General features: G+C 38.9%; 1 long non-coding RNA gene across 1 annotated transcript; it reads left to right on the top strand.

Moving 5' to 3' along the window:
• Positions 1–6619: 6619 nt before the first annotated feature.
• Positions 6620–8254, top strand: LOC115542964 (uncharacterized). The gene is made up of 2 exons (XR_003976636.1): positions 6620–6812; positions 7698–8254. It is a non-coding gene; the product is annotated as an uncharacterized LOC115542964 (long non-coding RNA).
• The last annotated feature ends 618 nt before the right edge of the window (positions 8255–8872 follow it).

Below are 8872 nucleotides of genomic sequence, written 5' to 3'. Positions count from 1 at the left end.
CAACAGTTCTCCAAATCCATATGGGGAGGGGGGAGGGATGCTTGTGGACAGTAGGGGTGTATCCTCGACATAAATAGGAAGCAAACTCAGGAGAAGTAATGACATCTCACAAATATTTATTTAATAAATTGTTTCAAATGACCCTGCCTCGTTAAATCAATGAGCTTGGTGTTTTGCTTTCCAAAATAGGTTATAGTAGAAGTCTAAACTGCAGAAAATAAAAAAATCCAAGCTGCCTTTTAAGGATACCTTGGAATATCTGCCTATTTTCTAACCATCGGACCCTAGTTTACGACAAAAACAACACAATGGACGGCAGCTCCTTTGCCGCGTGGTTTTTAGAGCCATGTAAGGATTAGAGGGGGCGGTCGATAGCAACCACCATAGCAACCACAACGGTCAAGTGACTGGATGCAGCCCCGTTGAAAGAAATTGAATACCACCCTACACACTCAGGATATTAATGATATTTAAATTATTATGACCATGAAGTCTTTATTTGCATGGGTTTACATTTCGTTCTATGTAGCATGGAAAAATCAGAGAAACACTCCCATTCAGAATGCATTGGTTTACATTTCGTTCTTTGGAGCACGGTTATTTTTATATATTTATTTATTTTCAGTTTTTGAGGAGGTGCTTCAAAGATGCAAATGTTTCAGCAATAATCCAAAATCCAATGGCAAAACCAGGCCCCCAGGATAGGCATATACTTCCGCAATCCACCCGTGCTCAGAGGCCAAGCCTGGTATTGCAGCTGTTTTAGCTGGGAGTGGACGGGGGTCCGTCATTTCATGCGGCCCAGAAGTAGATATCGCCGTCCACTCCAATACAAGTGGGGAACAGGATTGTGTCTCCGCAAGAAATGTCTGGATATCAATCCAAGGCTCATAATTATATTTCTACCCTGTTCTAAAAAACTTTAAGTTTTTTCTTTTCAAAACGCCTCCTCAAGCGTTTTATTAGCAGTTTACGTTGGGTACGCAGCTGAAAGGAGCCGTACTGAAACAAACGGCTCCATGCTATGGACATATTTTGAAGTGCACGGCTCCATTAACTTCCGAATTAAATTAAATTCCGAATTAACTTCCATTAACTCCATTAACTTCCAAAGTCTGAGATTTGTCCTTTACTTGACATGAATGGCGTTGAACACGGATATATAACACACATATCATTGAAATAGCTGGAACAGGCACGCACGTATTGATTAACGACGCTGAAGTTGGCATCCGATTCGCAGCATCCGATTCAGCAGCTGGTCCACTTTAAATCGGTCCTGATTGAAAACCACTACACCTAGACTCTTCAAATCTGTACTAAATTATCACAGTGAGGCTATACATTATAATAAACATAGTTACAGATTTGTGAAAAAAAAATTATATTTGTGAAAATGCAATACAGGCTCATTTTAATGCTTTTTAGGGGTCCAGACCGCATTAGAACGGGTCCTGATTGAAAACCACTACACCTAGACTCTTCAAATCTAGACTAAATTATCACAGTGAGGCTATACATTATGTAAAACATAGTTTCAGATTTGTGAAACCTTTACCCTATTTGCGAAAATGCAATAAAGGCACATTTTAATGCTTTTTAGGGGTCCAGACCGCATTAGAACTGATCCTGATTAAAAATCACTACACCTAGAGTCTTCAAATCTGGACTAAATTATCACAGTGAGGCTATACATTATGTAAAACATAGTTTCAGATTTGTGAAACCTTTAACCTATTTGTGAAAATGCAATGCGGTCTGGACCCCTAAAAAGCATTCAAATAAGCCTGTATTGCATTTTCACAAATAGGGTAAAGGTTTCACAAATCTGAAACTATGTTTTACATAATGTATAGCCTCACTGTGATAATGTAGTCCAAATTTGAAGAGTCTAGGTGTAGTGGTTTTCAATCAGGACCGATTTGAAGATTCTAAGTGGTTTTCAAGCCGAATCGGATGCTGCGAATCGGATGCCAACTTCAGCGTCTTTATTGACTACCTGAATGATTATGGGAGACCTACGTAATTTTCATAATATTGTAAATTGTCTGATATTAACATTTCAGTTGCGTTGGTAGGTATTTTATTTTCATTTGCTTGTTTAGCTATGTATGACAGGGTTATGGTTAGCTATGTATGACAGTTGACAATGCTATGTATTGACGTTGTATACCCCCCGATAATCTCAATACTTTTTTCTCCTGGTTAAATAAAGGTTAAATAAAAAAATATATATGTGAGTCCATGGTCTTGTATATACATGTTTCATGTATTTATATGTTTTTTTACATGTTGTGACTATCTGAGTTTGTGATGTGAGTCTATGGTCTTGTATATACATGTTTCATGTATTTATATGTTTTTTACATGTTGTGACTGTCTGAGTTTGTGATGTGAGTCTTTGGTCTCGTATTTATATGCATGTTTCATGTATTTATGTTTTTTACATGTTGTGACTGTCTGAGTTTGTGATGTGAGTCTTTGTTCTATTGTGTCTCGTATTCATATACATGTTTTGACTGTCTGAGTTTGTGATGTGAGTCTATGGTCTTGTATATACATGTTTCATGTATTCATATGTTTTTTACATGTTGTGACTGTCTGAGTTTGTGATGTGAGTCTTTGGTCTCGTATTTATATGCATGTTTCATGTATTTATGTTTTTTACTTGTTGTGACTGTCTGAGTTTGTGATGTGAGTCTTTGTTCTATGTTCCCACTCTTGGCCTGCACCTTGACGTGGTGATCCCAGTCCATCATGCTCCTCTACTTGTCTGCCGTGCCACCATCATGCCTCGTGCATCACCTCTCAGCGCCTACCCAGCTGCATCTTATTCCATTTCGAAAAAGCGAGCATCTCACCAAGCAAAGTTTTGCTAATGCCTGCTCAAGTTATTTAAATACTTCATTCTATGGATATCTGAAAATATTTACAGATGGTTCTAAAGATCCCAAAGGACAATGTGGTATTGGCATATATATTCCAGACTTTGAAAAAGGATATGGATATAGAGTGGGTGACTTTATCAGTATACTCAATCGAGATGGCCACAATAATAACCGCTCTTAGATGGGTTGTAGATATTAAGTTTTATAACAAATAATTCAATACGTGAAGATTTGGTGATAGAGGTAAAGCATCTTCTTTTAAATATTATAAGCCTTGGTTTAGTTATTCAGTTCTGTTGGATTCCAGCCCACCATGGAATATATGGCAATGAAATTGCTGATAAATTAGCTAAAAGATACTAACCTAATTAGAAGAATTTAACCTTAATTATATATATATATTTTTTTTATTTATTCATTTCTTTTGTTAGTTTGTTTTATTTTGTTTATTTTGTTTCGTTAGTTTGGTTTTTTCTTTGAATTTATTTGCATGATTTAAAGTATGATTTGCCAACGTCCTTGTCCTTGTCAACGTCCAGTAGGTCGCGGTATATGGGGAAAAACTATGATCCGCCACTAAACTAGAAGAAGAAGAAGATCTCTGCATCCGGTACGTCACGGACTAGGTCACGTGTCCTGGCCACATACCGCAGAAGCAAATCACTCCTGTATGTTACCATCAGGGCTGTAGTGGTCAAATTAGAGGCGGGTAAACTATGAATTTTTTGATCAGACCGACCTCGACACAACGCAACGCAAAGTGTTGCGACTCTGTAAGGCTAGCCTGGCTATATTCCATTATGTTATCAATTAAAGTCATATTAAATCAATCAATGACAGTCAATGAATGTGTTTGTAGTAGAGATGTCCGATATTATCGGCCCACCGATATTATCGGCCCGATATTAGCATAAAAATGTAATATCTGTCAATATCGGTATCGGATTTTTTTTGCATTAAAACCGATTTTTTTTATTTATTTTTTTATAGCTCAAATAAATGTTTTCAAAATTGTGCAGTACAGTGCACATTGTAATTGACTCATATTTGTGCATTTATTCAATTAAGGTTATTGAGTTTTAGTTAAAGAAACATACTGCTATGTTGCACATAGTTGTTCAGGTACAATGTTTTATCATTTGTGAAGTCAAGTTTGCCCTATTTGTTGTGGGCATTGTCAAGATTATCTCAAGGAGAGTGTAATCCAAACTGTTGTCTGAGACCATTAAAAAAATAAAAATAAACATGGCACTTTTCCCTTAAATTAAGTTGAAGTATTTTTCTTATTTTGCACAGACAAAGTTAACACTTGTTGCATTCAAGAATGCATCCAGTGGGGCATCACAATAACATTAAGCAGGTTGTGTTAATTCCACAACAGGAGATATGTAATGTTACCTAAATTAGGTTTGAGGAAAAATAACCCAAATATCGACATCGGTATCGGAATCGAAAATTTAGAGTTGGACAATATCGCATATCGGATATCGGCAAAAAAGCCAATCCCTAGTTTGTAGTTTATTCAAGTTATTCAAATTTCAACAGTAAAGAAAAGTATGTGTAGATTAAGAACTATCTATCTATGGCATGTGTGTATGTGTGTGTATTAGTATGCATGCTTTTCACAGTAGTGCCCAGAGGGCCTCCTTGTCTTCAACGTCAGGTCCTGCCTTGCAGGGGCGTGTTCTGGAGTTCATGGCTCCCCTGTGCTTCACCAGCCAGGACTTCACATACGTGTTGGATTGAACTTTGTGGTGGCTGAGTGGTGGGCCATTCAGTTGAATAAACATCAAGGACGACACTGTGACCAAGTGCAGACTGCATCTCAGGGGGCACACTATGATGTTCATTAAGCTGAACCCCCTCTCACGCTCAGTAGTGCTAACTGGAATGAGATGGTCGATATTCAGGGGTGGTGCAAGGTTTTCTGGAATGATGCTTGAGTTATCCTTAAAATCCCTATAGCCTTCAAGAATTTTTCTGTCATTAAGTCTGAACCTTTGGGCAAGTTGTTTCAACTTGGATTCCCCATACTGCTCCTCTAGGGAACAGGCCAGTTTGCTGGGAAAATAACTTTAAATAAAAAATAAATAAAAAAAAATATTTATAATACATAAAATACAAATATTTATAAATATTTTTATTTTTATTGGTTTAACCGCCAAACGCCCGAATTTAATTAAAATATATTTTTTTGTCGCGTCATCCGCCCGATCCACGGTTCAGCCGCGGAGTCCACGGCTGCAACCGCCAACCTCGCATCTCCAAATTGAGGCTTTAACATAGCGACCAAGCTATAGCGAAGTTGATACGCCGAAACCGGAGTTTAATATGGACAGTAAAACTCTGACTGACTTTCACTCATTTTGACGTGGGCAGTACACGGATAGCATGACTACGCATTGGCCAATCTGAATGCTCGTAGTCACTTAATAGTTCGTCAAGTAAAATTGATTTATAAATCACAAAAACAACTCATGTGAATTGATCATCTTCAGTCTTACTTTGTACTTGAGGCCTTTTTCGGGCATCTGTTGGAGTGGGAGCACTCGAAGGTCTCTTCAAAAATCGCCTGATATCCATGGCTAATTAATGACAGGTAGGCAGGCATGATAATCCACAACGCACAGGGCCATGTGTATACATACTTCCTGTTTACATATTTTCCTGGATCCTGATTGGTGTCGCTGCCGCAGCCGCAAGGCACTGATTGGAGGGTCACAGACCATAATAGCATAGGCCTACAGCGCAGATGAAAATGATTCAGATTACAGCGTTTATTTGTTCAACAATATGAAACCTTGTCTTAGGTGTTTTAAAATGATGCTGAATTTATTTCCGATTATTCCAACGGCAGATTACAAGGCACAGGGACCTTTGAGGTGCGTAAACGCTATTTCCTAAATTCCAGAGGTGCGTAAACGGCGTTTACGTGCGTTTACCCTCCACTACAGCCCTGGTTACCATGCGCCACTGAGCAGTTTGCATAGGAATGAATGGGCGGCCATTTTCCAGTCCGTGGTCCATCCTTTATTATGTCCATGGGCAAAACCCGTTGGCTTTTTGTCGAGGGAATCCAGGGCGACGCTCACTTCCGGGTTGGCCAACATACGTCATCCCTCCACCACTCTACTGTAAAAACACATGTTCAAGTTGAATGAGAATAATAATAATAATAATAATAATTCTGCCATAGTATTTATTTAAGGGGGGGGGGATACTAGTCTTTTGGCCATTCGTAGTGTTGATCAGCAGAGAAATAATTTGTCCGCAAAGACGGTGACGTCGCTTAGCAACGGAAGACGCTGGGATAGACAAGTCACGGGACTACTACCCATGAACGGAGCGTTCCACGGCATTGAGAAGACCCGTGTAATAAAGGCCTATAATATTTCTGTTTATGGCATAGATTTCTCCTCAGATTAGGCCAATAAACCAATTGTAAAATAAAAATAAAAACGCTCGATCAAAGGCCCGGCCCGAGTATAGTGGTGGGAAATATCGGGCAGAGAATCTAAACACTGACTGGAACTACTTAGCAGGTGTCTGTAGGGCTATATCAGCAGTTAATGCACGCACTGCAGCCAATCAGAATCAGAGTATTCCCCCAGACCGTGGTCTAAACAATATTATTCACGAGTTATAAACAACCCCTATGCATCAATATTAATGATAACCCTGTGGAAATTGCCATAAGTGAGAGATACAATAGGCTACTTGCACAAGCACTTCCTGATTCGCCGTAATACAGCTCATCAGCTTCCGGTTCCAAGATGGCGACGTTCTACACCCGGTGTTTACAGGAGCTGCCGACAATAAATATCACAGATGTGCATCGTTTATGTCGGGAAACAAAAACTCCGACAAGCAGATTGGAGAAGGGGTTTAGGCTGTATGCTTCGACCTACATTCACAGCTACGAAGGTAAGAAAACGACGTCTAACAGACGCTAGCTACTGTCAAAGTCTAATCTGTCAGTTAACTGTCACTGTCGAACGTGTATTACGATGCAGGAACAGCAAACGCCAACAAGATTTCTTAACGAGTGTTTTATATCAGCCTTGATGTTTGCCTGTTGTGTTGAGTAATAATAGTTTAAGTACAGCCACGGTTTTGTGTATATAAAAGTAGCATTACTTAGCTACCTAACGTTTCTTTCCATGTAGTAACATGTTATAGATGTGATGATGCGAGTAACCCAGTACAATTGAAGCTTAATGAATTTGTATATGTCATTTCATTCAGTGTCCAATAAAGACAAGCTGACAGTGCAGGTCAGCGTGAGAGCCTTGTGCTACAGGTCGATGGGGAAGAGCGAGGCACCACAGTTTGAGTCTAGGCAGGAAGCTGTGTTCATCCCTGTTCAGTGGTGTTTGTTCGGTTAAGCAGTAGCTAAGTGTAGTCCTCAAGGGCCACCAACTTGAATGTTTTTCATGTCTCCCTGTTTTTCACACACAATTTAATATAGTCAAGGTAATGAGTACAAGGCTACAACTTTTCAATAAGCAAGATATTTATTGTCGTTTGCACAGCAGAAGTACAGGTACATTGGAATAATTGTGATTCTTGGAGTCCGCTTTAAAAAAAAACATCTTTATTTTAAGAGGGAGAGAATATAATAGTAAGCATTCAGGGTGGTAGGCTTTTTCTAGCACCGTTGAAGTAATAATAATAACAATGCATTGAATTTATATAGCGCTTTTTCCTAGACACTCAAAGACGCTTTTACTTACCTTCATAAGAAACAAGTTGTTTTTTACACCCATGATGCTGAGGTTATATTTCTAATGATTTACCTTTTTCTCTTAGATCAAGCTTTGTGATTCAGCAGCCAAGGGATGAAAAAAGAAAGAGTTAATCTATGGGCTGGAGCAGCTGTCTCTGAGAGGAAAAGAAAAAAAGTATAGCTCAAAAACAACAAATACAAATGCAATGGCATCACGTATAATTACATCTGTAACTACTTATAAAGTACTGTTGATGCACGTGCAGGTGCGACCACTTCTTTTTTCTGGACAGCTGATTTGGCTCTGGAAACACGGACCATCTTGTAGAGAAGGCTCAATCAAAGACCAAAAAGCTATCAGATGGTTGTAGCTGGCAAATCTATTCACAAAAGACATTGCATAAAAATTTTCAATTAGAAGTGTACATCAAAAGTATACATTGTTACCAAAATAATGTCAACAGTAACTACTAAGATTAAGATTTTATCGTGTATATATATATATATATATATATTATGTAGCACGGTGACCTGTATTTCTTCCATATATCTGTTTCAGCTCCTATTTTCATCTCATAGAATAATAACATGACTTTTTTCAACCATTTAAAAATAAACTTTTGTAGACTTGAACTGGAAACACGTCTCTGTAAGTCTTTACACAAATCTGTATTATAAATGTTGTTTGTTTTTGTACTATTGGTGTGGTCACGTATATAAATTCTGATAAGACATGGACATCCCCAACTCCAATTACACCATCTCTCAACATGCCACTACTTGTGTCCTATTAATCATTCACCGACCTATTAAGAAATAATTTGGTACAGTACTATAAATTAATCTGTAGCGTAAAGCTATTTTCTAACCAACAATGTCCCTGACTGACACATATCCCCGTCACGTAGGGACTAGGCTAATAACAGACTAATACAAAAAATGTGACTGTGAAAAAGTGACTTCCCTTGTGTAAATTCGGATGTCTGCGTCGGAGCCAGCAAACCGCTGCAGTCCAAACTCTCAGCTCCTGTACTTCATTTGAGACGCTTTCAGCAGCGGATGCGGACATTTCCATGGCAGTCGGTTCAAAGAGAGCAGTAGTCTTGATCGTTGAATAGGAGATCAACTTCATCTTCCGGAGAGGCAGTTTCGACGAACCGATCAACTCTCTCCCACACGCCGCGCCTTGGGGTTTCGACTGTATACTGGTTCCACTCAAAAAGGGTCGCTACGGCACCTTTTGCAAGTCTCCTTCGAC

Source organism: Gadus morhua, chromosome 4 (assembly GCF_902167405.1).
Source record: "Gadus morhua chromosome 4, gadMor3.0, whole genome shotgun sequence".
NCBI lineage: Eukaryota > Metazoa > Chordata > Actinopteri > Gadiformes > Gadidae > Gadus > Gadus morhua.
The sequence above is the reverse complement of the archived record's forward strand: the minus strand, read 5'-3'. Positions and strand labels throughout refer to the sequence as shown.